This window comes from Cebus imitator, unplaced genomic scaffold (assembly GCF_001604975.1).
Source record: "Cebus imitator isolate Cc_AM_T3 unplaced genomic scaffold, Cebus_imitator-1.0 Scaffold110, whole genome shotgun sequence".
In the NCBI taxonomy this organism is placed as follows: Eukaryota; Metazoa; Chordata; class Mammalia; order Primates; family Cebidae; genus Cebus; species Cebus imitator.
Genome location: NW_016107425.1, coordinates 744,288 through 752,408, shown reverse-complemented (window position 1 = coordinate 752,408; position 8,121 = coordinate 744,288). Strand labels below are relative to the sequence as shown.

The 8,121-nt window shown below is 41.0% G+C and overlaps 1 long non-coding RNA gene across 1 annotated transcript; it reads left to right on the top strand.

The window, feature by feature from the left end:
- The first annotated feature begins 953 nt into the window (after positions 1-953).
- LOC108310955 lies at positions 954-7,796 on the top strand. Its single transcript, XR_001827991.2, has 2 exons — positions 954-1,194; positions 7,555-7,796. It is a non-coding gene; the product is annotated as an uncharacterized LOC108310955 (long non-coding RNA).
- Positions 7,797-8,121: the final 325 nt, after the last annotated feature.

Below are 8,121 nucleotides of genomic sequence, written 5' to 3'. Positions count from 1 at the left end.
TTTTTGATGAGAGGTAGAGGATAAAGCAACCCTTTTATTGTTGACTTCTTGTGTTTTGTACTTGCATTGTTTTTTTTTAGATGGAGTTGCCCTCTGTTGCCCAGGATGTAGTGCAGTGGCACTATCTCAGCTCATTGGGACCTCCACCTCCTGGGTTCAAGCGATTCTCCTGCCTCAGCCTCCTGAGTAGCTGGGACTGGGACTACAGGTGCGTGCCACCATGCTTGGCTAATTTTTGTATTTTTAATTAGAGATGGGGTTTTGCCATGTTGGCGAGGAGTCTCAAAATCCTGACCTGAAGTGATCCACTCTCCTTGGCCTCGAAAGTATTGGGATTACAGGCATGAGCCACTGTGCCCAGCCTACTTGAATTTTTATGATGAGCATATTGGCAGATCACAATTAGTGTTCAACAGATATCCATGTGATTCTCTATATTTCCCATCCTCTATGCTTCTAGGTGTGTTCATGGGACTAATTCTCACTATTGGAATGTATGTGTAAATAGTGGGTCTCCTTCAGTCTGAGGCAATTAAGAGACAAGGACTTTTGGGGGCCATCTCTGAGGCTGGTTACCACAGAGACCATAAGATATTCAGCAATACGATAGCCTCAGTTTTCCTGTGTAATGTAAAGGGCACATGAAGACAAATGTCAGGTTGTTGTCTTGTTGTATAATTCCCTGAAATTATCTTATTTCAAGGAAATAAGATGTGTTAAAGTTGTGTTGTACTTAACTATGTGTTAAGAACAAAACTATGTGTTAAGTACAAAACACAAGTAGACAATAAAAGGGTTGCTTTATCCTTCTACCTGTCATAAAAATGTTAACATTTGGCTCATTCAATCAACACGTGTTTAACACATCTTTGCAGCTTTCCTGCCTTACTAGAATATCAGCTTCCTGACAGTGTAAAGCTTGTGTCTGTTCTGTTGTCTGCTGTTTCCCTGGTGCCTGACACAGTGACTGCCATATGAGAAGAGTCCCTAAAATAGTGAAATAAATGAAGAATTGAATGAGTGAAGTCCTGTGGGTACCTTAGTATGGGCAAAGCTGGAAAACAGTGATGGAGTCTTCCATAGCAGCATCCTGAGAAGATACTCTTGAGGGAGTGAGAGCTCATTTTGAGGACACCAGCAAACACGGCCTAAGAGGAACTTAAAAGGTGATATCACCTGGACTTGCTTTCTCAGGTACTCTTTTAAAAGGATGTAATTCTTAGCTGTCCCAGGAAGACTAACCAAGAGTACTATTAATAACTGCCTTATGAAGCATTTTGTGATCTATCATTTAGGATATTTGTTTAGTTACTGTAACAGGCACCAAGTAACAATGGCTTAAACAAGATGGTCTATTTGTCTTTCAAATAAAAGTCCAGCTGGTTAGGCAGCCCAGGAAAAGTAGGCTGTTCTGCTTTATGTGATGGTCTGAGGACCCTTATTCTTTCTGTTTTGTTGGTCTTCCATCTTCCGGGGTGTTGTCCTATCCACATGATTGAGTTGAATGCTTACCACCATGTCTGCATTTCAGCCTCAAGAAAGAGGAAAGAAGAAAGGGAAAGCATCCAACTTTCTATTAAGGATGTGAACTAGAAGTGACATACTTTACTTAGGCTCACATGCCAGTGGTGGGAACTCAGTCATATGGCCACACCTAGTTGCCAATGAGGCTGGGATATATTATCTCTAGTTGGACAGCCATGTACCCCCCAAAAACATGGGGGTTACTATTACCAAAAGGAAGAGGGAGAGTATGAATGGGTGGGGATTGGCAGTCTCTCATCAGTAGGAAAGCATCATGGCTGATGCTGAGAAACTCTTTGTCCAAGTCTTTATGGCCTATACATGTAACTCCATATTACTGACAATGTGCATTACAGGATGTGATAGGTGGCTTCTAAAATGGCCCCAACTGATTCCTGTCTGCTGGTACTCAAGACCTTGTGTAATCCCTTTTTCTTGAATGACTTCCTTCAAGTGAATAGAATGGATAGGCTGCCACTTCTGTGATTACATTATTAAAGATGTACCACCATCATCCTAGCGGACTTTATTGACTTTGCGGCTTGCAAGCTTTGATGAAGCAGCCATGCTGGAGAGGCCCATATGGCAAGAAACTAAAGTCAGTCTCTAGGCAATAGCTAACAAAGAACTGAGGTCCTCAGTCCAACAGCCCACAAAGAACTGAATTCTACCAATAACCACTTGAGTTTGGAAGTAGATCCCTTACCAACTGAGCCTTCAGATTAGACCCCAGCCTTGGCTGACACCTTCAATACAGGCCTTATGAAAGACCCTGAAGCAGATGATACAATTAAGCTGTGCCTGGACTTCTGATGCATAGAACCTGTGAGATAATAAATGTACATTGTTTGAAGCCTCTAAGTTGCTGGTAATTTGTTGCAACAAAAAATAACTAACACATAGAGGTCTTTGTTAAGACTGCTGTACTAGGTCTGTTTTAGGAGCACCGTACCTATTCCTTCTGAGGCATGACCCTTCCATATCTCCAGATCCATCAGTCTTCCACACAACACACACCCACATCACTACCACCTCTTCTTGATCTGAGACATTCTCCTTCTGTCTTCAACTGTGACTTCTTCCACCTCCTGCCTTGTGGTTTTTGCTGTTTTTTTTGTTTGTTTGTTTTTGTTTTTTTTGAGACGGAGTTTCACTCTTGTTGCCCAGACTGGAGTGCAGTGGCACGATCTTGGCTCACTGAAACCTCCACCTCCTCGGTTAAAGTGATTCTCCTGCCTCAGCCTCTCGAGTAGCTGGGATTACAGGCATGTGCCACCATGCCCAGTTAATTTTGTATTTTTAATAGAGACGGGATTTCTCCATGTTGGTCAGGCTGGTCTTGAACTCTTGACCTCAGGTGATCTGTCTGCCTTGGCCTCCCAAAGTGCTAAGATTACAGGCGTGAGCCACTGTGTCTGGCCAGGAATGTCTTTAAAAGCTGGAGTAATGAGACTTGGGAAATGCAAAGCAATGACTGTTAGATATTGGGAAGTTGAGATTGCCTCAGAGAAGCCATCAGACCCAGGATTCTGGGAGAGGTAGATAGAGACAGTTAGCAGCTTCCTAGAACCACCACTTTGCCCCCACTCAAACAGCTCAAGGAAGAAAGGGATTCTGGTCTTTAATCTGAACACACCTCTTATAAATGCTAATGGGAAGCAATAATACCAGTTAAAACTATGGCATCTTTACCATACTGACCATACTTGTAGTACCTTATATTCAGAGCAAAATACTTACTGAGCATGTATTTTGCCAGGCAGTATATTAGGCTCTGGTATGTGGTAGTGAATAGCCTCTGCTCTCCTGGTGTCCCTGGGTATTCTGCTAACTTTCTGTATTTCTTACTGGACTGCAGGCTCCGTGAAGGCAAGAATCTTGTATGACTTTTTCATGACAGGTGTTTATCTGTGCCATCTGTAAACATTTAATAAATATTTGTGGAATACATGAATCTGAAAGTGAATGGAATGATAAAGGGGGAAGACACATCAGAGGAGGGAGTAAGATTTTATTTACAACATGGTGACTTTACTAGAATGGAAACTCTATTAGGGCTGGACCCTGATGAGTATTGGTTGGTTCATCTGTACAATAAAGAGATTTGATTTGGTGAACTCTGAGATGATTTTGGTTATAAACCTTAATGACTCTTTGATTCTGAACTGTCACAGAAAGATATGAGCCCAGAATAAAATATCTAGAACATATATATTTAACTCAATTTTTGTGACTTCAGTTCAGAATTTAATTAATTTTAGTTGGGAATTTAGAAAACCCAAGTGACCATTTAGTGTCTTTATTCTTATATTTTGACAGGAAAAGGATCATAACATCTACTACGCATTTGACACAGACCCAGGTAAATAAGATAAAGCTTCTAAGTTACTTCTCCTCTTCAAGATCGTGGAATATATTGTGTCAGACCTCAGCAATCAACTGTCGACTTTTAAAAAAGGAAAATTAGATAGGATTTATTACCTGAGCATTTGCCATTGTCAAAATGTGTGGATGTTACACCATTCACTATGTTTTTCTCTTGTAAGGAAGCATTCTCTAATGGTGATCTTCCAACCACCTGTCTTAGAGTCACTGGGGTGATGGTTGTAATGAAACCAGCTTCCTCACCCCTGGACCAAACAAATCAGCAGTTCTAGGGATGTGGCTCAGGATCCTCCATTTAAATAAGCATCCTAGGTAATTTTCATGCATGTAAAAAGCTGAGAGCCACCATTCATAGTCCTTTGGCAACTTCAGACCAAAGCTTCTCTCTATATTTCTTCCCTGAGTCTTTTCTCAGTCTCTGTGCTCCTCAACCATCTCTCCCTTTGCTAGGCTGCGGGATTGCTATTGAGTTTGCTTACTTGTTAATGCATCATGGATAATGATGGTGTCACTGAATCTGGCATGCTGTTTTCTCTTCTGTTAAATGAGAGGGTCAGAGTTGGTGATTTTTTTTTTGAGATGGAGTCTCCCTCTGCCGCCCAGGCTGGAGTGCAGTGGCACAATATCAGCTCACTGCAACCTCCGCCTCCTGGTTCAAGCAATTCTCCTGCTTCCTGAGTAGCTGGGATTACTGGCACCTGCCACCATGCCCAGTTAATTTTTGTATTTTTAATAGAGATAGGGTTTCACTATGTTGGCTGTGACTTGTCTCAAAATCCTGACCTCAGGTGATTTGCCCGCCTCAGCCTCCCAAAGTGCTAGGATTAGAGGCATGAGCCACTACATGCGGCCTCAGAGTCAGTGATTCAAACAACGATGATTGGATAGTTTAGACTTAGGGGCAGAGTGAGGGGCCCATTCCCTGAAAAAAAATCATGGAGGTATTTTCATTCGTGTTATAGGCTTCCCTAGTACTGGTAATTCCCAGCAGCCTTCTATAATTCCAAAGGTCAGAAATCAACTGCCAAAAAATTTTTACCAAATCATGTTCTGGTCTGGGAAACAGCCCTGAAATGCACTTTGAGCAAGACTTTGTGGAGGAGAAAAAAGGTGGACCAATGAGGATTGGGCTAGAACAGAGGAAAGTGAACATTCTTGGTTTAGATAAATATCCACAAAGTTTTTATGTTTACTACAGAGAAGCTCCAGACTCCTACACTTCCCTGTGAATAGTTTTAAGAAGCTATGGTAGGCTGGGCACAGTGGCTCATGCCTATAATCCCAGCACTTTGGGAGGCCAAGGCAGGTGGATCACGAAGTCAGGAGTTCGAGACCAGCTGGACCAATATGGTGAAATCCCATCTCTACTAAAAATACAAAAATAGCCGGGCATGGTGACATACGCTTGTAGTCCCAGCTACTTACTTGGGAGGCTGAGGCAGGAGAATCACTTGAACCTGGGAGGCGGAAGTTGCAGTGAGCCAAGATTGCGCACTGCACTCCAGCCTGGGTGACAGAGCGAGACTCCATTTAAAAAAAAAAAAAAACTATTGTAACAAAACAGAGGCTGGTGGTGACTATGCTTATCTTTTAGAAGAGCCATCATTGCATTTCTGCAGCACAGAATATGTATGTGTTTTTCACTCTTAGTGGTGGAGTTTATATGTGCCTCATGATGTTTAGTTATTCATTGTCCAATGACACTAAATACTGCTTAGGTAGCTGACTTTTCCCTTTAGGAAAACAGATATTGCTAAAGTCACTGTTCAACTTAATGGAGAAAATTCCACTAACATAAAATATGTGATTTATAATTCAAAAATGTAAATACTCTATTGGTATTACATACTATAAAAGGACAATTGTCTACATAATTACTTAACATGCATGTAAGGATCAATATTTCATTAAGACTATTGCTGTATTCTCAACTGGGTGAGAATTTCAGCCAAATGGTCTATCCATTTTTTTTTCCTTTTTTTTTTTTTTGAGACGGATCTCACTCTGTCACCTGGGCTGGAGTACAATAGTGCAATGTCGGCTCACTGCAACCTCTCCCTCCTGGATTCAAGCAATTCTCCTGTCTCAGCCTCCTGAGTAGTTGGGATTACAGGCGCTTGCCACCATGCACAGCTAATTTTTGTATTTTTAGTAGAGTTGGGGTTTCACCATGTTGGCCAGCCTGGTCTCAAATTCCTGACCTCAGGTGACCTACCTGCCTCTGTCTCCCAAAGTGCTGGGATTACAGCCATGAGTCACTGTGCCCGGCCAGTCCATGCATTTTCTATTTCCCCAGAGTAACTGGTGAGAAATGTCTTAGGCTAGAATTTGCGTATGTATTTTCCATCTTACACATGGCTAAAATATGCAACTTCCTAAACCAGTGGTTCTTGAACATCAGCATGCATTAGAATCACCTGGAGGGCTTGTTAAAACACAGATTGCCAGGCCGTTCCCAGAGTTTCTGATTTAGTAAGTCTGGCGGTTGGATCCCAGAATCTGCATTTCTAACCAGTGATCCCAAGTGATGCTGATGCTGCAGTTCTGGGGACCACATTGTCTTGAACTAACAGCTCTGGATAAAAACCTAATTGGATTCTGAATGCCACAGATGCAGTTTGGAGATTGTTGTTTTTCAAAGCAGAATATCCATTTGTGGAATAAAACAGTTTATCATTGTTATTACCTGAAGTAATTTCTCTTTCCTTTGTGTTTTTAGGGGAGTTTTGTTGGTCACTTTTGGCAGACGTGAGGCCTTGTATTACATTCATTTGGGCCTTTGTTTTATCTCCTTTGTGATTGTGAGCTCTTTGAAGGACTGTGTTCATCTTTAAATTCTTATTGTACTTTACATCTTGTAGACTTCAAATTATTGTTTGGTAAATTAAATTTAGTTATATATACATGTTTTGTGCCTAGTTTCCTACATGTAATAATTATAAATAACAAATATCAAGTTAAGTATGCAGCTCACATATTCTTTTTTTTTTTTGAGACAGTGTCTCACTCTGCCACCCAGGCTGGAGTGCAGTGGTGTGGTCTTTGTTCACTGCAATCTCTGCTTCCTGGGTTCAAGTGATTCTCCTGCCTCAGCCTCCTGAGTAGCTGAGATTATAGGCATGCACCACTGTGCCCAGCTATAATAAGATTTATTCAGACTTTTTGGCTTATAGATATTAGATTTGAGGCATTTCAGCTTTGGAAGAGACCATAAGGATAATCCCAGTCCAAAGGTCCTTGAAGTCCACCACACCTCCTCTACAGCCTACTCATACTCAACTTTAGTCAAAAAAAAAAAAATCCTAAAATATGAAACACAAAATTCCAAAACCCTGGGGTGAGGGAAACACCTTCCTCTGTGGGGCCCATTTCAAGTTTGAGAAGTTGCTCAAACCTTGCCTTTTTACTTCTACCCAATGACCCTATTTCAACCCCTTTCAATATCCTGTTTAGATAGGGAGGGTATTCCCACATCTGTTATTCCCCATGATTTGTTTCCCCTTTCCTTACTTCCAAATCTCCCTGCTCCAGAAGCAAGGGGGCAGCCACAGCCCCATAGCCTCCAGGAGCTGGCTGCTCAGCGCACACAGGCTTGCTATTGACAGGTCTGAATCATGATTGATGAAGGAAATGCTTTCTCCCTAGAAAACAACTTCGAAATTTCCTACTTCAAATCCAGGTTCATTACAGAATTTCTTACCACAATGACTTTCCTGGCAGTTGTCTGCAGTGTTATCAAGAGATGACATGGACTTCAAGGATCAAACGGGAGAAAAATGCTTAAAAGAAAAACAAGTCTTCGTCGAAGATAATAACCACAATGAGAAATATACATAGCTATGTGCTTACAGGTCTTAGTTCACATTCCCCTCATTTAAATTTTAGCTCAAAAAATAAAGGGCTGTGTTTAACCACTTAGGTATATAAATACACTTCATTCGTATATTTTTTACTTACTAAAGTCTATCCAAACTGGTATTACCTCAAACCATAATTTTCCACTATATTTTATAATTTTTCTTTAAATTGCCATGTATTTTTCCCACTGATGTTCACAAATTCACAGGAAACATCAGCCATGTACTACATAAATAAAATATGAATTGAATCTACAAATAGGACTATAAATTTAATTCACTCACATGTAAAATTTAGACCAAAAAATACAAATGTCTACTAAAAAATACAGCCAGGAGTGGTGGTTCACACCTG